The sequence below is a fragment of the Crocodylus porosus genome, unplaced genomic scaffold (genome assembly GCF_001723895.1).
Source record: "Crocodylus porosus isolate Cpor-Errol unplaced genomic scaffold, CroPor_comp1, whole genome shotgun sequence".
In the NCBI taxonomy this organism is placed as follows: domain Eukaryota; kingdom Metazoa; phylum Chordata; order Crocodylia; family Crocodylidae; genus Crocodylus; species Crocodylus porosus.
In genome coordinates this window covers 214,545,795-214,569,065 of record NW_017728886.1, presented here as the reverse complement: position 1 = coordinate 214,569,065, position 23,271 = coordinate 214,545,795, and the positions used below count along the sequence as shown (strand labels likewise).

At 41.7% G+C, this 23,271-nt stretch overlaps 1 protein-coding gene across 1 annotated transcript in view; it reads right to left on the bottom strand.

Moving 5' to 3' along the window:
* KCNB2 (potassium voltage-gated channel subfamily B member 2) overlaps window positions 1-23,271 on the bottom strand; it is a 323,166-nt gene that overhangs the window by 23,616 nt on the left and 276,279 nt on the right. The gene's annotated exons all lie outside the window — the stretch shown is intronic.

The window sequence follows — 23,271 nt, the reverse complement described above, 5'->3', positions numbered from 1 at the left end:
TATCACCTAATATTATAATATAAATAAGTTAACTAAATAACCAATAAAAGTAAAAATTTAAAATGCATATGTATAAGTGTTATCATATATAAATAATAGTAAAGTTATGTTAAATGCCTCACTTCCACCATGAAAACAGTTTTGTATCTTTTGCCTAAAAAAAAATAAGGAACTCCTTTTAAATAAGCTGTTAACCAGTTCTAAAACTACTAAATCAGGCAGCTACACCTAGCCTCCGGGTTAGAGAGCAAGGGCTTGATTTGGAAACCTCGTAAACCAACAGACCTCCTTTAGTTTATAACTTTGTAAAACAATAGAAGTTTTAAATTAAACAGGTCTAAGCCTGTGCTTAATTCAGTCCTATATAATTTGGCATTGAGCTCCCACAGCTTTCTCCATAACCACAACAGTTAGACTTAACTTGCTCTTAAAATGAAAGTTGAAAGCAAGAGAAGGATCGGTCCATAGCCCATTCAGCTAGTTCTTTGCATTATTATGGTGGACAGTACTTCCTACAATTTGCAAAACTCTGGACATGTCTACATGTTCATTAATATGTCATAATTATGGCACATTAAGTTTAGTACCTGTAATTACAGGTCCCTTAATGTGCCATAAATCGGCACTACTGTGCATTAGCACCAGCACATGCTTTTTTGCTGACATTAAAGTAATTCTACTGTGGGGTTTTGCCCACTGTGCTAATGTACAGTGGAATTAGTCTACTGTGTTTGAAGCGTCTCGTGTAGACATGCCTTCTGGCTCCAAAACCCCTGGACGTATACATCTATAGACTTTCTTTAAACACATTTTTGATTTTGGAAGGAAAGCAATCACATAATTTAAGTTTAATCACCTGTTATTAACTATTTTTGCTTTAGAGCCATCTACCTTGATCTAAATGTCACTAAACAGTATTTAGTTCTGTATGAATGTCTTTTTCTAAAGCTTAAGCATTCCATTAACTGTAGAATACGCCTACCAAAACCAGCATATAAAGACTTACAGAAACCTTAGAATGCATAAGCAATGAAGCCATGTTTTCTAAAAGAAGAGAGAGAGACTAATAATCCCAATTCCATATTCAATTTCTACTGAGGAAAGGAGGGTTTATCTCTACTTAACTCTCACAAGAAGTTGGGATTTTTTTTCTCCATCATTCCTTTTGCATAACCCATGTTTTAATTCCAACATATCTTTTTAAAATAGCTTCTGTAAAGTCAAATGGAATTTTACAGAATGTTAATGGACAAAAGATCCATGCTGTTGTTTACTACAGTCCATTTCCAGATTCAATAATTAAAGAAACCCAAATGTTTTGGGCAGAGGCAGATGTTTCCATTAGTGTAAAGTAATTCTATTAAAAAGCAAAACTGACAGTGTCAGAAATTGGAGGGGACAGAGCTAAATAATTAAGAAAGCTGAAGTACTCCACAAATGTAAATAAAAAGGAACATCTTCAGATTGTAATGCACACTTCTTTTGTTTATACCTAGCTCAGCTAGAAGAAGCACTTTAGCCACAGTAGCACAGAGCTCTGAGTGAACAGGGTAGTTATCAGCAGGGTAAACTGGTTCATGCATGGCTTTGTGCTATCAGGTAGGTAAATGAGCTAGGTTGGCTATCTGCACTGCATTCAGAATCCTGAGTAAATTGTAGGAAAATTTAAAAACAAAATGTTTAAGTAGGTTAAATCTGTTCATTATAAGAAATTAAGCAAAAAAATGAACTTAGAGTTATAGAGAATGGCACAATCCACCCCAGGTAAATCCAAAGTAACCCATTGACACTGATGGCTCTGATCCCCCCTGGAGTGACATATCAGCTGGAGAGCTGGCTAAACAGGCTATGAGACAATTTCCCTTGCATAAGTTATATGAGGAATCCAGATGGCAGAGATGGTATAATATCTTCACATCACTTCTGTTTCAGCTTTAACTGTACATGTAGGAAAAGTGGCTGTTGCTAAGGCCATCCCTATTGCTAAAATACCTCTCTGGAACTTCAGGTATGTCAAGATGATAGCAATACAGTGCCATGCAAAATTAACCTGAGTTAGCATGAATGCAGCCCCATGCTAACATACTTATAGAGCTTCTGAATCCAGGGCTAGCATATGCAGAACTGCCGCAGCTATCTCGTCATGGCATCGCTTTATACCATGAATATCCATAGTCAGCCTGGCATAAATTAGATTGGCCCCAAGGCTACTTTAACTTGTGAAAGACATCAGCTACAGATTCAGGGAATCTCTAAGTGTGGACTAAAGCCTTATTTCTTCTGCATTAAACATATCCTGGCCAAATCAGAAAATGTAATTAGGTCTGTTTATTACTTGTATTTGTGAACTTAATGGTCTTTATTTTTGTATCCAACAACCACAGCAGATTCTCTGATTCTAAAAATTAAGGAAAAAGGAGTCAGATTTTTGCTGGTGGCGGGCATCAAGTACATATATATGCAAGCAAACAGATAACTAGGAGTAGGAAATAGGTAAAATCAGGATGGCCACATTTGGACTTTCTGAACCCATGTGACAGGAGTTGCAAAAGGATTCACGGGGTCGTGGCCATGTGTTCCTTTACGAGTATATAATTCCCAACCCTCTTTCCTGGGGGATTACACTTTGATGGGCTGAGAAGGCTTGTATCTTTCATTGATACCAAGAACTGTGTTAGTTAGAGTTTCAACTCAAGGTAGAGCCACTAAAGCCAGATAGCTCGAAGGGAGGAGGATGCTAGACAAAAAATATATACATCCAACTGCCTATTCTCATAAAAAGTGATAGATATATAAATAGAAAACCATACCAGTAGAGCCTTATTCATACCTGATGTAATGTGTGGTCACACAGGAAAGATTCAGATATTCATCACTGGTGAATTATATTCTTAACAGGAATAAGATGGGAGAGAGATCTGGTCATAGAAATGTGTTCATTCAATTAACATAAATAGACTCTGCTGAAGCTGTGAGTCTGACTGTTTACCATCAGTTAATAGATCTACATCTGTGATACTTCTATGGCCAGTACTGGATGCCCAAAGTATTGTTAAAATTTTGGCCATGGTTATTGTACAACTCTTTTTCAATAGGATAACTTCCGCAGACCAGTTGGAGAGCTGTTATTTTGCCAGCATATAATGTATACTCCTCTAGTACATAAAAAGAAATATGTAGGTATCAAAGGCATGAAGTTCAGCTCTGGACTCAAATGGCCATTAACTCCTATGCCCAGACCAAGGGTTTGGGATCAAGCTCATCTCTGGCATATTTTAAAATCTAGTTTAGAACTTCATCCTCATTCATGCAATTTGTTGCATAAAATTATTTGCTATTTTCATCATGACGTGCTGTATTCTGTAAAACCTCCACAGAGGAAGTTGGCTACATTCCTAAAGCAAATATTTAAATGCCATCATATATTTTGAAAGATCAGATTGTATTGCCTAAAGGTTTGATGCAGGAAATACATTATCCACCTATCATTAAAATATTATTTGCCTCATTAAAATATATTATCTATTCCTTACTGTACATGACCTCCAACTAATGGCTTACTGAATAGAATACCAGGTTTTTAATTGGGTGAATTTTCTCAGTTTACATCATAGCTTAGGTTCAAATCTAGCTTGAATAGTTAGGTCAGCTAACCTATTCAGCAGTGCTGAATAGAGGATCAAGAATGGAGTCATCCCTTCCAACTGTTGGAGTGGCTTGAAGCAGGTCAATATATCTCCTGTTTTGAGGACAGTTTCAGTTTTATCTCACAGTCCCTAAATACCTATTATATGTGATATCCTTAAATCATTTCCACACTTCAGGATCTGATTTTCCTCTCTAGGAAATAAGTGAGAGTTTGCCATTGGCTTTAACTGGAGTTGAATCAGGTACCCAAGGACTGAGTGTGCTGACAAAGTTTAGCTAGGGTGTGCCAGTGGCCTGTAGAATATATTCTACCTAAAGAAGCTAAAGCTTTGGAATTTAATAATGGCATGGAGAAATTAGTGAAAGATTTTACAAGCACTAACCAGAGTTTCACAAAGGGCACGTACTAAATTAGTGCACAGTCATTAGCAAGTAATAAGTGGTGCATGGCTCATTTTCAACCTTACTGAACAGTAGCAATGAGCTATTGTGCAGTAGCAACAGTGTCACTGTTAATGCCCACCAACATAGCGCCATAGCGATGAGCTATGTCACCCGTAGCTCGTCACTACAGAAACGTAGTGTCTCGTGTAGATGCACCCAAAGTGAATTAAATTTTTCCCTTATTTTAACCAGTAGATGTCTCTGTTTTGTCATTTGGGTGTTTACAAGGATATCAACACATATTTAGGAAAAGTGATCTTCTTTATAGTAATCTATGTATTTTTAAAACTTAAGAAATGTCTTAATTCTGTTGATCACTCCTGGTTTAAACCTCAGCAGTTACCATGAGGTTCAGTGGAGTCAGGTTGCATGGTATATTGAGATATCACCCCTGTGGAAACCTCCTATGGAAATGAAAATGGACAAAAGAGCACTGTTGTACAGAATCTGATGTCTTCCATTAGTTTTCACAATGAGCTAAATCTTTACTTTTTCAGTATTTAAAAATCTTTATAAAATCAATTTTTTCTTGAGTTATAAAATTAAAAGCAAGTCAATTTTTTTTTTACCATATTTCTAATATAAGAACATTTGTTAGTTTATGTCTTTGTTCATTCTATGGGTTTGAATCAGGATTAATATCTGGATCTGGAGTTTTGGCTTGCCTATGTGGTCAGTCTTCTTGTTTGGGGCCCTTGTTTCAGCCCACAGTAAAAACTAAGAACAAATGCAAATTACAGGTCAGGATTTGTGCTTCAAGTGGACTGTTTCAATGTTTGTGGATGTTTCAGTCCAGCTCATTGGATTGAAACCTCCCCATCCCACATCAGACATTGCCAGGGTTTACAACTGTGTCTCACGCTTCTTAAATTTTCTTACAGAAATGTAATGGGCCTGATAGTGAATTTAGTGGAGTCATATGTCTCTGCTGCCTAATTTAGAATTATTAATTAAGTCCGCATCAACAAAAGTCTGCATCCTTTCGGATGTTGTGTGAGCTTGGAGGAATAATCGGGAAGCAGATGCTATACGCAGGCATACATACAGGGCTAGAAAAAACTCTTTTGTCATTCACACTCAAGGCCAGGCACAATATGACATAAGATGGGAATACAGGACCTGATTCTGAAAGGACCCAGTGGTAACTACTTTTTCCAAAAAGGACCAACAATGAGGAGCTGATTTTAGAGGAGGAAATCTGTGTTATGTAGCTACAAGAGAAAGGCCAAACATCTCTGCTGAATCTCCCTGACTGCAAAGTTGACTGCCAGGCATAGAAGTCCAAGACTGCAGCTGTAAATCAGAATGTCTACAATTCAGCAGTCTTCGCAAAGAAATAAACCTTCATCAGGTCCATATAATTACAATGCAGCTACTTCAATCAATGCTACAGAACGTGATATTTGTCTTCAAAGAATCTTTGAAAATGGAATAAATATATTACACTCAGGCTATGCCTTCAAAAAGTCTCTTTTTTAGAAGACAACTTTATAATGTATATATTTTTTTCTTTTAACTGCTAGCATCTGGAAGCTTATGATAAAGACTCAGAATGGTTTATTCAAATGGAGACCTTGAGGATATTTATGTTGCTTATCTCTATACAGAGATTATGCAAAGGCCTATTTCTACAACCCAAAAGATGCATTAAAAATACTGTAAGGACAATGGAGTCCTTCATTTGGTAACATCTTTATGAGGGTTTTTTTAATAGATAGGAAAGCCTGTAAAGACAGAATTTGTGTTATTGATCAGTCATTTTAGAAACACCAATTTAAACGGAATATTTTTAAAATGAAAAACAAACATTTCCTGCAAGAGGAAATACGATAAAACCATAAGTCTTTTAATAGTCTAGAGAGAGTTGGAGCAGAACTCTCTGAGCAGTATGGTGGCAGTAAGTTACCTGGAATAAGTTTGGTCCATAACATATGCATTCAGGGAATAAAGGTAGTACTATTACACTGTACTCCATATAAGTTCTCTGAGATTTAAACACAATGCTATGTTCTTTCAAAAGACCTATTTTAAATTGCTTCTGCAGTTTGTAACCCTTTGTTTTATTCAGGGTCCTCTATGCCCATAAATTCTCTGCAAATAAAAGCAACGAGGAACACATATTTGTTAGAGAATACTTGTTTTTATTGTACCCCAAAACAGATATTGACATATTTCACTGCTGTTAATAGAAACAGTATATATTATGGCCGTGTTCTGCTTCCAAAATGAAGTGCAACCTCCTATAATTGCCCCATGCACACTAGAAGGATAACAAGGTATGTTTCCTCTGTAAGCTGGAGCTTAAGGAGTCAAAGCAGAAGAATTTTTCTTAAGCACTATTCCCAGTTTTGGCTTGGCTTGGTGGGCTGGGGTGGTGTGGGTGACACCCAGAGTTGACAGCCCAGAGGTGCAAATTTGAGGTCACAGCAGAAGCACTTGCAGTGCAGCTTATCAGATTCCAACAAATTTGTGAATTCTGCTAAATGCCCTGTCACAAGGACATGAAGGAGGAAGGAAGGCTTACCTTGGTAGACCTGTGGACTGACTTTTGCAGGAAGGAAAGTTCATCCAAACCTAGCAACTGCTTTGGCTACTGTGATTAAAGCACACCAACTCTTAGACCTGGGCTTGTCCAACTGGCATGGACTACATGCAGCCTCTGAGGAGTTAAGTTGCAGTCCCCTGACTTTCACCCAGCTGCTGCTTCCCCTATCTCTCTGGGTGCAACAGCAGCTGGAATCTCTGGGCAACCCCTCTGTCCTCCAGCTGCTGCTTCCAACCTCCACCCAGTGTGCAGAGCAGTGCAGCAAGTGGTGTGGAGAGCTGAGGGGGAGTCCAGGACTGTATGGGAGGGTGGGAATTGGGGCCATATGATACAATTGTGGGGGGAGCACCTGGTGCTTTGTTGTGGGGGTGCCTGTACAGGCAAGCATTGCTGCAAAGCTGGGGGGAGCATCCATGTGGCACACAGCTAGGTGGCCTGTGACTCACCTGCTGAAGCCCGCACTGGTGGACAGCCTTGTCTTAGACAAAGGCACCAAGGGAAGTGGTGTGGTCTACATCACACCCAGCAGAAGCCTTAATCAAGACACCTTAATCACTCTGCCAGACACTTCTAGCACAAGATGAAATGCTTCAGGCAATTGCTGTGTGCGTAGCTTTACTTCTACAAGACACAGCGATATTTAAACTTGTGCCTTAACTGTAACATTTAAAGAGGAATCTAATCTGACTGGGACTGTAAAGGGTTAGGATTATGTAGAGCAGAGGTGTAGCTAGCAGGTTTTGTGCCCCAGGCAAAACCCTGCCAAAGAGCAGAGTGGAAGGGAGTGCTGGATGCCAGAGATTGGAGGCAGGTGGGAAGGATGGATTTCAACTCTCCCAGGGATCTGAAGTACTTGGCTGCTGCTGCTGCTGTTGTTGCTGCTGCTGCAGCGGTGGCAGTGGCATCGTCTACTCACCCCCTAGTTGTTGCTGTTGCTCTTAAAGCAGTAACACTGTTTCCCTGCTGCTGCTACTGTCCTTTGGCCTCTCTGCCATTCTGGTGCTTTCCCTAAGTCAGTGCCTGAGGCTGGTGCCCCATTCCTCCTCCTCTAGTCATGTGAGATAAGGGGCTATATTGACCCAGCCTGATTCTGGGAAATGTCATCTCTCCTATGTCGGCCAGTTTCTTCTATATCCCATTTCTATGAGGATTTTCCCCTCATGGAGGCAGGTGAGTTGTCACTTAGTCAAGGACCGTGGTAGGAGAGTAGTCCTAAACTGTGCTGGGTCTTAGTAGATATTCTAGATTTACTCTGGCATAGGGTGGTCCCTATGGTTCCTTTGGAAAAGCAGATGTTACATCAATTCCTGTCACAGACTCTTCCTTTGGATATGCCCTTTGGGTTTTTGGCTCCCCTTGGAATGACACTCAGATACACCAGTCACAGCATGCCTGAGAAGCAGCATCTCTGCATGCTTTCGGATAGATCCCAAACAAAAGCAGAATTTGTTTCTGCTGCACACTGCTTTTTGTGGTGTACATGTTGTGGCACTCTGAGTATGAATCAGAAGAGACAGGCATTCACACACCACGTAATGTTGCCATACATTTTTAATGTTTCAGGTGGGGGAGCATACTCTGTGTAGCTTAGTAAGACAAAAAAGCAATGTCTGTGGATTTTTATCAGCAGGTGGCTTGTTTCAGAGCAGCATGATCTGGGTAAGAATTTCGCCTCAGGGCATGAGAAATCATAAAAGATGTGAGTAGTTTCCAAATGTCTCAAAGCAGATCCAACCAGTAAAAAGGTGCCAATATAGAGATGTTGAATAACTGATGTGGTTCCAATTTTACTCTGTTCCATTCACACTCAGCCATTAATATGATGAGTGTTGTTGCTAATGTGTAAAGATGCAAATGAAAGCGCACCTCTAGTGTTAAACAGAAGTAGCACCAGTAGTACATGCACTGACTAGCTGTGCAAGAAATATGAAAGGTGGGTTTCATAAAGGATTAGTTTTTCTTCGTATACATGGAAAGAAGGCCCAACTGTATCACACCAGGAAAAAAGCTACTTTTCCCCACCTCTTGAAAACATGGATTCATTTATTAAAATTCACTTACTTTCTAACACCCTAGTTAGACAGAAAAACAATAAAACCTCTTTTTGGGGGTTTCTAATTTCTTTGAAAATTGATAAATGGCTTAAATTACTTGCTTATCAGAATTAGTTTAAGAATGTGTTGTATATTTTTCTAGCAGGTGTTACATTTACTAAAAAGACCAGACAGTTCTGGATTAATGTGAGAGTCACTAAAGTGGTGGCATCATGTTAAGATCTCGGTACCAGAAATTTGGATTAGCACTTAAGCACCATAAACTCTGGTTCACCGGACCCAGAAGATTAAACTGTGGCATGTGTATATCTCAGCCTGAGTGAAAGAATTTACTGTCTTTGTTTCTCCATACTCCATGGGCTTTGTAAACACACATCTCAAATAAGTGTCCATTGAATTCAGTAGGAAAACTATCATTAGCATCAGTGGGCTTTGGACTGGGTTGATAAAACACGCGCTAGTGACAGCAGAATAGATGATAATCCTACATCAATTTGGTGTATTCTAAACTAAGCAGAAAACAGAGCCATAAGTTCCTTAAGTTTTGTCCTGTATAACAGGACAAAACTTTTAATTATTCATTACTGCTAGCTGTGGTAAATTTCACATTATTTAAAATCACCGAAGAATAGAAATAAGAAGTAGAAAAGACCTAAATCATGCTGTCTACTTCTCTAGAAACACAAACAATACCAAAACTGACTATAGAGCTAAAACAAAGTTGTACCTCACAGATATAATGTCACCAGGGAAATATGCCCTTTTGACCAACAAGACTAGCTATATAAATGTATCAGGGTTAGCTGAGTCACCCTGCAGTCCCATCACTCAGCAGTCAGAAGTTCCATAAAAGCTTTAGCAACTGAATTGGTACAATTGTGGGGCCAGATTCTGAGTCAGCATTAGTCAAATGAAGTCACTGGGATGTCACCAGTTTATACTCGCTAAGCATTTGGCCCCAAATAGCCATAATGTATTTTTCTTGTAATAGTGAATGTTTAGTAATAGATACTTTAAGAAGAAAAAAGAAATTGCAAAAGTTCAAGGGAAGCATGTACATCTTATATATGAAAGTAAATGGAAATGGGTTTCTTTCTTATCAACTTTTTTGTAGCTGTGAGAAACTTTACTGGAACCTTGTGAAAATCTCTATAAACAACTCACAATTCTGAAGCTATAGCAAACTCTTCAAACTTCAGTAATGTAGGTGACTGCAGCATTGATGCCTACACAGTCAGATGGGTGGCAAATTGGCTAGATGGTTGAACCCAAAGAGTGGTGGTGGGTGGGTCGTTTTTGACCTGGAGTGATGTGGGCAGTGGAGTCCCTCAGGGGCTTGTACTGTTCAACATCTTTATCAGTGATCTGAATGTGGGTTTGGAAAGCATTCTGTCCAAATTCATTGACGATACCAAGATGTGGGGTGAGGTGGGCACGCAGGAGGGGAGGGACAGAATCCAGCTAGATCTGGAAAGGTTTCAGAGGTGGGCAGATGAGAATAGGATGGAATTCAACACAGACAAGTGCAGGGTGCTGCATCTAGGGAGAAGAAACCAGCAAGGCTGGGGAACACCCTTCTTGTCAACACAGTGGCAGGAAGGGATCTTGGAGTCATTGCTGACTCCAGGATGAACATGAGCCACCAATGCGAGGAAGCGGTCAGTAAGGCCAGCTGCACCTTGTCGAGCATCTACAGATGCATCACAAGCAGATCCAGGGAGGTGATCCTTCCCCTTTATGCAGCACTGGTCAGGCCACAGTTAGAGTACTGTGTCCAGTTCTGGGTGCCACACTTCAAGAGGGATGTGGCTAGCATTCAGAGGGTCCAGAGGAGGGCCACTTGAATGGTCAAGGGGCAGCAGGGCAGGCCCTACGAAGGGCCTGAATCTATTTAGCCTCCACAAGAGAAGGTTGAGAGGGGACCTGGAGACGGTTTACAAACTCACCAGGGGAGACCAGCAGAAATTGGGGGAGGCTCTGTTCCCTTGGGCACTACTGGGGGACTATGAAACTATGTGATTTACTGGAACCTGTAGCTAGGCTAATATTTCCATAAACCACTGCTTGAAGTCAGGCTTCCAAATGCATATTTAGTTTCCCAAATAAAAGTGCTCTGAATTTTAAAGAATCAAAAACCTACAGCTCTCACTGAACTTAAAAACTCATCAGGAATATCTGAGAAATATCCCTTCCTCAATGCATAGAAGTAATTAGTTTCCCCATTTGTAAAACTAAGCTAATAGCTGCGAGCTTATAGTTTCATAGTTGGTAGGGTCAGAAGGGACCTGAGCAGATCATCAAGTCCAACCCCCTGTCATGGCAGGAAAAAGTACTAGGGTCAAACAACCCCAGCAAGGTGTTCATCTAGCCTCCTCTTAAAGCACCACTTTGCTTGGAAGTTGGTTCCAGACCCTAGCTGCCCTGACAGTGAAGTAGCGCCTCCTGATATCTAGTCTGAATTTACCCTCTGCCAGCCTGTGACCATTACTTCTAGTCATTCCTGGTTGTGTTCGGGGGAACAGGGACTCCCCCAATGCCTGCTGATCCCCTCTGACTAGTTTGTAAACAGCCACTAGATCCCCCATCAGCCTTCTCTTGTGGAGGCTGAACAGGTTCAGGTCCCGTAGCCTCTCCTCGTAGGGCCTGTCCTGCTGACCCCTCATCATGCGGGTGGCCCTCCTCTGGACCCTCTCCATGTTGTTCACATCCCTCTTGAAGTGCAGCGCCCAGAACTGGATGCAGTACTCCAACTGTGGCCTGACCTGTGCCACATAGAGGGGGAGGATCACTTCCCTGGACATGCTTGAGATGCATCTGTGGATACATGACAAGGTACGGTTGGCCTTCCTGACCGCGTCCCCACACTGTTGGCCCATGTTCATTTTGGCATCAGTAATGAACTTCATATGTGGCACTGCGAGACTAATTTAATATTTGGCTGGCAATGGGCAAGATGTATAAGGGTATTTTGTGTTCCCAACTCCTTTTTAAATAATGGCACATGAATGTCTTTAAAAATGTTTGCCGGTGCATTATCATCATCAATCATTGTGATGGGGCAATCTGAGTACCTCTACAGATAGGTATTGTTAGTATTAATTTATAAAAGGTACTGGAAGAGATGTCATCCTGAGTGAGAGAGTATTTACCACGGCTGTAATCTCTCTCTTCAAAGTACTGCTTTAAGTGGCACAATTCTCTAGAATTACATAATTTATTATTCTAATTCATTATTTATCATTAGTTAAATTGCTTGTTCAACACATAGATGAACATGACTTGCCAGGAAGGAATTCGTAAGTCTTTGTCAAAGGGAAATCATGCCTCACCAATCTACTAGAGCTCTTTGAGAATGTCAATAAGCAGGTAGATCAGAGCAATCCAGTTGGCATTGTATATTGGGACTTCAAAAAACTCTTTGACTAGGTCCCTTATCCATGGCTGTTAACGCAGTTAGGTACTCATGGGATTACAGAGAGGGTCCACTTGTGGATTAGAAATGAGTTTAAGGATAGAAGACAAAAATGGGTATAAATGGGAAGTTGTTGGGATGGAAAGAAGTAAACAGCCTGTTCCCCCAGGAATCTGTATTGGGATTGGTGCTGTTTAACACATTTATAAATGAAATGGAAAGGCGAGTGAGTAGTGAGGTGGTCAAATTTGCACGACACAAAATTCTTCAGTACTAAAGACCAAGGAGGACTGTGAAGAGCTACAGAAGGATCTTGTACTATTGAGTGAATGGACAACTAAATAGCAGATGAAATTCAGTGTTGATAAGTATAAATGCTGCACATAGGCAAAAATAACCCAATCTACACCTACACTATGGTGGACTCTATGTTAACTGTTACCATACAGAACAGAGATTTGGGAGTCATTTGGACAGTTCACTAAAAATATCAACTCAATGCTCACTAGCTGTCAAAAAGGCAAACACAATGTTAGGAATTATTATGGGAACTGTAATCAAAATGGAAAGTAACATTATGCCATAGGAAAGTAACATATATCATAGGATATAGAAAAACAAGAGAAGGTACAGAGAAGAACAAGAAAGACGACTGGGGTAGGGGCAGCTTCTGTAGGAGAAAAGACTTAAGAGATTAAAAGGCCAAGTAAGTAGAGATTTATTATTTACTGTCTTTCATGATATAGGAACTAGGGGTCATAAAATGAAACTAGTAGGCAGTAAGTTTAAACCTAACAAAAGAAAATTCTTTTTCACACAGCGTGCAACTAAAATGTGGAACTCACTGGCACAAAATGTTGCAGAAGCTGCCTGTTTAACCGGATTCTAAGAGGGCCTGGACAAATTTGTGGAGGAAAGGTGCATCGGTAGCTACTGAACATGAGAGTTAGGGGTATGGCTTCTGAATCAAAACTTCCTCTACCTTAAATGCTAGAGGCTGCAAGTGGGAGAGAAACAGGGGGAAAACTTCGGTCATACCCTGTTTACTCTCCTTTTCAGCATCTGCTTTCTGCCACTGTGACACAGAATAGATGGACCTATGGTTTGACCCAGTAAATGTTAGTTCTTATATTCTTACCTCAGGAGCATATGGCACTTCATAGACAAAACAAGGATGAATTCCTGCCCTGAGGATTTAATAATTTTCATTAGACAGGAGAAAGAATTAGATGCCAATATAGTACAGAGGAAAGAAGATAAGTATTATGTCAGCCAGGCCGTAAGTGTGCAGAGTTAAGGTTAGGCCTCCCTTATTCCAAAAAAAATGTCATTCCTAGTGACAATGTCCTTCTTAGAGAGCTCTCTCTGGCTTGCTTCTAGCTCCAAATATCTTACCTTCTTGGCTTCCCAGTGTCTTAGGTTCAAGAGGGGTCTCTGGGCATTGCCTAGCCACTGGCCTTAATGATTAGGTTATTGAGTTAGAAAGACAGAGACAGCCCTCCTCTTCTCTTCCCATTGCTTTGGACATTTATAAATGTGCATGGTACCTTGATCCTAAATGGGTGATTTTCTTTTAGACTATGATCCTTTCAAACTGCTTGGTATGTAAGGCTTCCCTAGATTTTGTTTTTACTTCTGTAAAGGGGTTTCAGGGAAAGTAAATTTGTTATTTTATGAGAATTTAATGGGAAAAAGACTCTATAAATGGTCCATTTGGCAAAAATGGAATGGAAATGGAAATGTATCCTTTCCCTTTGTACCATCTGCACTATCATACAAAGCTTCAAAAACTGACATTATTAGTTGTTCTCATTAGATCAACTGCATCCTCCACATTTTGACTGCATCCCCTCTGGGTTTTTAGTTCCTATTTTCATATTTGTAGCACTCAAGAAATTTGTATATAGACATAATGTGTGTGTGGTTACAATTATAAAAGAACCATCAGATATATTTCAACATAAATGGCACCTACAGGTAATCTACAGGGTGTAATAGTCAAAAGATGGAGAGGAGCTGGTGGTATACTGATAGACCATTTGGTTAAATATCTTTAGGACAGCCTAGATTTCCTGCTAGGCTTGCATGAATGTTCATTTACAATATTATATAGAGACAAAGATACTGGTCTCTGATCCATACCTCACCCATAGCAAATGCCAAATCAAGAGGATGGCAGATGCCCCTATAAATCTTGCCTGGTTGACAGATGAATGAAGGTTGTTAAATATTAATAGCTACTTAAGAGAACTTCCTGTGCAAGGTTTCTCCCTGGAACATTCAGCAAATACCAAACAATTCAGGCTACACTACACTGCATTGAATAAACTACCCCTTTAAGAATTAGGGCAGGTCACATGCCTCATCTCTTATACAAGAAACCATCTTCTTATAATATTCCCACCACTTGTTAAACATTAACTTTAATTGGAAGCATGAAATATGAATACAAATAGCAGTGTAACTGGAAACACTGGTACTGTGAACAGTGATTTCACATGAGAAACAAAACCCAATTTTGTACAATCATAAATACATTTTAAATCAGAAGTTGGAGCTCTGGAGAAGTGAGTACAGTTTCTTTTAAAAAATAGTATAGGTTTCTTTTTAGAAAATTCCTGGCGTTAGTATAAAAAAGATAGTAAAGAACTCTAGGAGCAAGATTCATATTCTGTCTTCATTACAGGATACAGGAACAGGTTAAGGGTGTGTACCCCCCCGCAGCTATGTCTGTGTAGTAGCACTGAGCTCTGAGTTCACTGCCTGGTCAATGCAGGGTCCTGCAGGAGCTCTGTGAGCAGTGAGCCCTGAGTTCATCACTTGATCAGGGCAGGATCTGACTGCAGTCCCTGCTTGTGAGCAGTTCTAGAGCCCAGGGGATGAACACAGCTGCTGTTTGCCCTTCTCCTCCCTCCCCCCGCCCCCGCCCTTCCCTAGCTGAATTCAGTAACTGGGAAAGAAAGAGATGAGTGGTGGTTGCAGTGCTTAGCTCCTGGGCTCTAGAGCTGCACAAAACAGGGCTCTGGGACACCCCACATGTGACACAGGTAAAGCAGGGTATGTCTGCATTGCTGCAACGCCTCTGGATCTGCTTATGTCTGCTTCAGCCATGAGTGAAGGTGAGAATAAGGGTTTTGTTCAGTCATTTGTTGACATTTATCCTTATCCTATAGCAGTGGTTTTAAACACTTTTAGACTCAAGGTAGCCCATCATAACTTTTGTGAGTTTAGTGACACCCTGTTTCAAAAGCCAATTTATTTATTTCAGTGCTTACCTGTTTGAAGAGGGGTTGAAAGGAGGAGGAGCAGCTGGCAGGGAAGAGTCCACACTGCAGTGATGGGGGCCAGAAGGAGTGCCTTCGCTTATCTCACTTATCTCCTCTCTCCCCGAGGCATCTTTCAAAAGCTGTCATGGTACCCCAGAGTGCCATGGCTGAGAATCACTGTCCTAGAGCTCTGCAGATCTGAACAACTGATAGCAATTGCCTAGGAGAGTCATGGGTCCAGTGCTACTTTGAGCTTCCACAATTATAGAGTAACACAGACAACTGAGCAGGACCAGAGAAGGGATGGAAAGGGAAAGTCCCAGTCCCATGGATGCTTCTTACGCTTTCCCTGGATCCTGATTACATTCTACAGGCTTGTATTTAAAACCAGTTTGTTCTGATACCAGCAGCTTCTTTCTGCAGCTTTCCCCCCATGATTAGAGCTATAGAACACGTTAATTAATTAGATTAATGCTGAACATGTATTATTGACTTGTAATCAGTCCCCCCTCTACAATGTGAAGCTCCTTTTGAACAGGGATTTTGGAAGCATTAGTGAATAAATTCTGGGACGTGTGGCTCTATCAAATGTTTTTCAATCATGGAGCCATCGAAGGACTGAGGGAGTCTAGAGCAAAAACTGCCATTTGTCTCAGCAGATCTCAAAGTAACTGCTGGTAAAATACTCATTCATTTCATGCCTCCCACCTTAACCCTGAAAGTAAAGGTGCAGCTTAATTGTAGGTGTCCTCTGTAACTGGACTTGTTGATACCGTGCCTTGCAGCGGTTCAGAACTGAGACACAAGGGAGAGAATATCATCATTTAAACTGGCTGCCCATGGTCACGTATGGAATTTGTACTGAAATGTACATAGATTTCTCCTACTATAATCTTTTAGCCAAATCCTCCCCTCTGTTACTCCAGGTTTCCATCACTATGACTGAGAATGGAAACTGGATACGGGATGTTATGGTTGGAGGAGAGGGAGGATTGGAGTTCTCAGGTTTTGGAGACTTGTGTGGGGGCTGTTTGTCTATTATAAGCCGCTTGTTGAGCTTTTTGCATAGGGCAGGTAAATCTAATGAATAGACAAATAAATACATTTTGTCCTTTACTATATGTAGTGATGCACTGCAGAGATGAAGAGGACAAAATTACCCACTCAGACTATACACCCCTCCTAACTGATAGAAGATACTTAATGTAATTGAAAATGTCTGATATGTTCATCTCAGACATGAGACTACTGTTTTGAGGATACAGATTCTGCAGTAGTCACCAAATCTCAGATTTAGTCCCATGCATAACTCTAGTTTATAAATCCCTAGATTTCATGAGAGCAGCAGATGGTGAAAATACATTTCTAACTCATTTCAGATCTACTCACGGAATTAATTATTTTCTGCATTCTTCATAATTATCTTTCCTATGTAACTCTGACATTACTTCAAAAAACAACAACATTGGAAATAGCTTCTTTGTTTTTTATGTTTTTGTTTAGAGAGAGAGGGCAAGGAAGGCTTATTTTCACTTATGATCCAAATACAGCAGCTGTCAGCACATATATATATTGTCCTGTTAAAAATCTCTAAATCTCTATTATTGAAAGACAAGGCCTTAATGTAGAAGAATTTTAGAGTTTTTGGGCTGCATTGCTGGCATGGTGCTAAATGCAATTTACTAAACCCTTTGTGAAATGTTTTATTATACAAAAATTTGCAAATGTGCCAAAAGTAACAAAGTGGATTGGTTTGGAAAATTTAATGACTTTATGTCATCTTTGGTGTCTGAGAAAAGTATTACATTCTTGGAGGTTTATTTGGATTGCCAGTACTTTTAAAAGTAATTAAGAATGTACAGTTAATAGTGAAATCGATGTGGTCTGGGATAAAATAATTTTATTGGGGAAAAAATCCCCATTCGTTTATATTTCTCCTGTGCACTCTGTCAGCAACAGGGATCCTGGTTTTCTCTGTTATAAAAATCACAAATTCTCTAATACCCCCCCCAAAGTAGTTATTAAAATGAAAGTCTCCAGACAGCCCCCCTCCCCCCCACTCATGCCTCTCACTCCCCCTTACAGTCCCCACAGCCTTGCTGGTGCCTCTTGCCCCCCACCCACAGGCCCTGCTCCCCCAGCCCAGCCAGAGGGGGCCCCCAGCTGCCAGGGTTATGGACCTGGGTCCACAGCTGCCTGCCACCGCTCCCCCCTGCTGCCTGCTGCTGCGGGGGCCGGTTCCCCACCATGGCGTGCACTCCCAATGGGAGCAAGGGGGACCCGCAACCCCGAGATCTGTGTGCAAGGCAGGCACGGGCTGCAGGCACAGGCTCCTGCCCTGCTGCCCTCTCCTGGGCAGGCATGACCTGGTACGGTAGGGCACAGTGGGCCCACACAGAGAAGCTGTTCATTGCTGTGAGCTCTGTGCTACCCTGGCAATGCGGCTCCTGTGCACGGGGCTGCAACCCTGTGGTGCTGCCCTCACTGCAGCTGTGCATTGCAGTCCTGGGCCCCAAACCCCGCCCCCACCAGGTGGATAGCAGCCCCAGCTCAGCCCAACTCCCTCCCTCCCTATGGAGGCCTCACTCCCCCCACTTACCTGCGGGAGCTGCTCTCAGTGCCTGGGGCCATGTGCATTGTAGATGCACGTGGCACCCCATGTCTCACTGCCCTCCTCCTGGCCCTTCCAGCTCCCTGCAAGCTGGACCTCTGCCAGCCTGCAGAGAGCTCATTGCAAAATCTGTGGGTTTCCCTGGTAAAATGATTAATCCACGTTTGCCTCCGGCAAAAGGTAAAATCTGCTGTTTACTCCATTTTTCTATAGGAAACAGAAAACCTGGATCTCTGGTTATCAAGATCAGTTTTCCCTCACACCTCACTTTTATATACTTGTCTTTCTGTATACTCAGCTCCTGCTGATTTTAATGAGAGTTCTATGTACAGAAGAACTGCAAGATTAAGTAGTGATAATTAAACTACAGCTATTGTAAGTTGAATACCTATTGACTATGAAGGAAACTTAAAATTAGAATGTATACAATAAATACAATCAGCAAGGCTGATAAATGTCAGTAGATTTCCAATCCAATTTTATTAACATAAATGTTTAAAATCTAATGAAATGTGTATCTACCAACCACTTTTCTTGGTTTGTCCATTGTATTGATTTTAAAACACGAAGGGTCTTTTAATTCTGTTCACTCCAAGTGAGCTCATTCCACAGTCTGCATGGGGATGGAAGACCAGATGAAATTCCTTTATAAATCTTGCAGAATGCCTTTAACATCAGATTTGTATTAGGACTTGTCCTCATTTAGGATAGGCCATATTAGCCAGTTTTCTCTCTCTGCATTAATGTGAGGTAGTTGCATGTGAACCACTGCAAGAAGGAAAAGTTCAGAATGATCCTTCTTGGAATCAGTATGTCCTCTATTTGTGTTTTCTTTTGTGCTTGGCTCTAAATACAGCACAAGATACAGAAAGTGGAGTACACAGGAGCCAGAAGTCAAAGAACTTGAAGTTGTGTGATTTTGCTGGTGGTAGACTTCTTATGCTTTCAGTGTGCAGTGCCCTGCTGAGTTCTGAACATACTGCAGATGGAAGAGAAGTAATAGATGTCTTGACCTTGGCCCCTGATGCTCAGCAGAGGTTCTGGGAGAAGACTGGACTGTCTTCAGGAAGGGAGAAAATGTATTTTAATGTAGTGGGTTTAGGCTGGGTAGAAGTAATAATGTAAATGTACTCTTGCTTAATCAAAACCCCACTGTTACACACTGGGCACGTCTACATGTACATTTAAGCACACCTAAAAGCGGGTTTAGGCAGGCATCTACACATGTGGGTATTAAAGCACGTTAACTTGTGTGTGTTGACTGACTTGGGACTAGTCAGTCGACATACACAGTATTAATGTGCTTTAACCCATCTACACATTCGTTAATCCACTTTTATTTATGCCTAATTGTGATACCTGCATTTTCAAGTATCAAATTTAGGTGTGAATAACCTAAATTCACCATTTCTCACCCAGGGTGCTGATTCATAAGATAAACCCAGAGATTTCACATAGGAATCCAGTGTAAAAAACATTCTGACCTGCTGTGGTCTTCCTCAGTTCTTCACAAAAGAAGAATTACTCTATTTTTTTTCTGTAGTCAAAAAAAGAACGGCATTTTCTGAGGGGTACCTTGAGTTTACCTAGGTTGAGAACCACTAGCTTAGCACAATAAGACCCTTGCCCATGACATCACTCCAAGTGCTATGGCCATAAAATACAATTAATACTAAAAACTGAAATCAGCTGTATGAATTTGGCATAACTAAAAGCAGCTTTTAGCTTCCTGATTACTTTCCATTTACTTCTGCATCTCTAAATTGATTTCCATGCTCTAAATTAGTGGATTTATTAATTATACTGTTATACTTGTAAATCAGTCCCAGTCCAATGGATTAGTTTCTTACTGTTTATATTTCATGTTATTTTATGTATTTATTTAATATGTTTATAGTATATAAAGGAAATAAAAATCCATGAAACAATAGGTTTGGAACATGAGTCTGCTTCTGCATTTGCCTCCCCTTTGCTTTTGTATAACGTATATAAGAAGATTATAATGCATCTTTCCAAACAGAATTGGATCTTATCTTATCATGGGGGAGTATGTCTGTGATATTATTTAAACTGCACTACTTCCTTGACTCTACATAGGTGTCATCTATTCTATTCTCACATCTTCCCTGATAAAAATTTTTTAAAAAGCCAAAGCTGTTTAATCCAAATCAAACCTTGGACTTTATAATTCCCCCCCCCAGTATAAAATGTTTCAGTACTGTGTTTGCAGTAGATTTTGAACTACTTTATAGCCCAGCTAGCAGTGTAGAGCCAGCAGAGGTGTGAAAAAGTGACCTGGATTCTATTCTTGTTAAATTATCACCATAGGTAGAGGGAGAAAATATTATTTGGGAGGGCTGAGCACACACGCACATGCTCCTCCCCAGCATGTAAATCAGTGGGGAAATGGGCAGGAGGAGGGGAAAGGGCCATGGGGGAGCAGATTGAAGCCCCAGTGGTGAGGGAGGGAGCAGGGCACAGGCAGAAGCAGGGGCTGGGGTGAGTGGGGCTCCAGCTGGGATGGGTGGTGAGACAAGCAGAGGTCTAGGGGGAATGTGCCCCCGATCTGTGCACGGGGTGGAGGTGGAGGCCACTGTGTACTGAGCTTTGAGCCCTGCCGCCCCAAGAGCCACGTGTGTCCCATTGCCAGGCAGGCAGGGGGCATGGTGCAGCCCAGCACTAGCAGGCATGTGGCATCGACTGCTCTCAGCACAGCTGCAGCAGGAAGAAAAGTGCAGCATGCAGCAGTAACTGCCTCCGCCCTGCAAACAGATTGGTGTGGGGGGGGTATGTTCTTCCCAGGCCTCTGTTTGTCCTACCATTTGGCCTGGCTGGGGCCCCCATTCACCCCAGCCTCTGCTCCTGCCTGTGCCCTGTTCCCTCCCTCACTGCTGGGGCCTTGATCTGCTGCCCCTGATGGTGTTGAGGGAGAGATTGGGGTTGGGGCTAGGGCAGGGGTAGGCCCTGCATAGCCAGAGTAGGGTGCAGGATTGAGCCATAAGCAGCTCGTCCAGGGGGTGCCTAGTGTGCAGAGGGAGTGGCGTCTCCAGCTGCTGCATGCACCCTAGGAGGGTATGGGGTGTGTGTGCCCCTGGATCTGCACCTGGAGGAGGGCGGCTGCTGCTGCAAGCTGGGGCCAGGGCTGTGATGGGCTCTTTCCAGCAGGGGGGCTGGGCTGAACTGTGCTCAGGGGGGGCAGCCGCGGTGCGGGGAGGGGGGGGTGGGGGGGCTACAGCGAATACTGGAGTGGCTGCAGCAACTCCTATAGCCTCCCTTCCAGCCTAGCCCCCACTGGGAAGAGCCTGGTGCAGCCCTGACTCCAGCCTGCAGTGTCAGCCTGCCCTTCCCTGCATGCAGATTCAGGGCACAAGCGCCCCATGCCCTCCCATAGCAACAGGAGCCATGCCCCCTGGATGAGCTGCTCGTGGCTCTGTCCCATACCCTGCCCCAGCTGTGCAGAGCCTGTCCCTGCTCCTGCTCCTGCCCCTACCCTAGCCCAACTCCCTTCCTCACTGCTGTGTGCGCATCCTTCCCCTCCCCTGCTGCAGCCACCTGGAGCCCATGGCCAAGCTGCATTGCAGCCCTACCTGCTGCCCTGTGCTTGTGGGGGCTAAGCCATGGCACCCCCTATTTTCCACCACCTATGATCATCATTAACATTACCACTGGTAAAAGATTCACCAGAAACAAACTGCTTGGTATCTAAACCCCAATTTTTGGGACTGAGAGAAAAGCCACTTATTTACTTACAAGCAAAAAAAAATGTGGATTTAGATTCACTGAGAGTATTTTTATACAGCAAAATGAAAGTGTGATTGTAGCACAGGTATGCAATCCTGTGTGAGCTTTAAACTACTAGTTAGCATGATTACCAATATGCCTGAAGACACAGTGGGGTGGGCTAGCAACCTAGGTATATACGCAGGGTCCTTGGAGAACATGTAGTGTGGTTGTTAGCCTATGGTGAAACGTGTTCCCATGTCTACACTTCCATTCATACTTGAGCTAGTTAGGTTAAATCTAATACAGATCTGCCTAGTTATGCTACAATTGCCCCTTTTCATTTTGGTGTACAGACGTTTTGTAAGGGACAATAAACATGGAATAGCATGTGTTTTTTTAGTTCAGAATTTCCTTTATTTATTACATCTGAACTTTGAGGATTAAAGTCAGACTCTTTCCTGTGTTGATTATTATTTTTAGACACTCCTGGGGAAAGTGAGTAAAAGTAGCAGAGTCAGACCCTAAGTAAAAAATGTAACACAATACAGGTGGCTCTTATGATTTATATATTTGTATTACAGAGCTGCGAACCTTCCATTTTGAAAAGCAGCTTTATGTTCCTTGTAAAAGAACATTTTGCTATTATAAAGTAGTGAGTGTCACACATAATGACTTGCTAGCTATGGTAAGAATTGATTTTAGTACAGGAAGCAAAAAAAACCCCACAGCTAAATTACTATAACTATAAATTGTATCTAAAAAACATTTTTCCCTGTTTTGTTATGTGATAATATAGATTGCACATTCAAATTGCAATATGGTACAAAAAGGTTTATTAGCATACATTAAAAATACTCAAAAGATTTCTCAGAAATGAGAAAGGCCAATTGGACTCAGGCATCATGAAAGAAAAGACTATTTAGGAGATATCTGACATCGAGAAATTTCATAGCCCGTCATATTGGTTTTCGATAGTGTGTTATATTATGTGTATCAATTAAAAGAAACATATTCTTGGTGCTGACTCCTGGAGTCACTGTCACATATGGAAGCTGAGATTAGTGTACAGCAGTGAACAACTGAAAGAAAATTTGCAATTATACATTACAGACTTTTCTTTAAAAAATTCAACTAGTTTAGCCTATACTTTGGAATGAATTTACACATAGTTATATTTCAATAACTTTTCCTGATACAATGATCAGTAAATACTTTAGAACAGTACTGATCAAACCTCAGAATATTTGGAGGCTTCAGTCAGAGAAGTATGGGATGGGACGGGCTCCACCTTTCCCCTAAAGGTAAGCGTGTATTCTCTTCTAGGTTGGCGGACCTCCTCCGGCGGGCTTTAAACTAGGCTTGTTGGGGGAAGGGGAAAATGAGGGCGGAGGAAACATCAGACTGCCAGACCAAACAACACCCACAGCTACAGCCCAGCCCAGACCAATGAGTGAAGCAAACAAACAGGTAAGAGAGAGGGGCCAGGGTAACGCTGGGACTAGGGGGTCAGTACACACACCCACAGGAGGCCTCAAATGCCTCTACACAAACGCTCATAGTATGGGCAA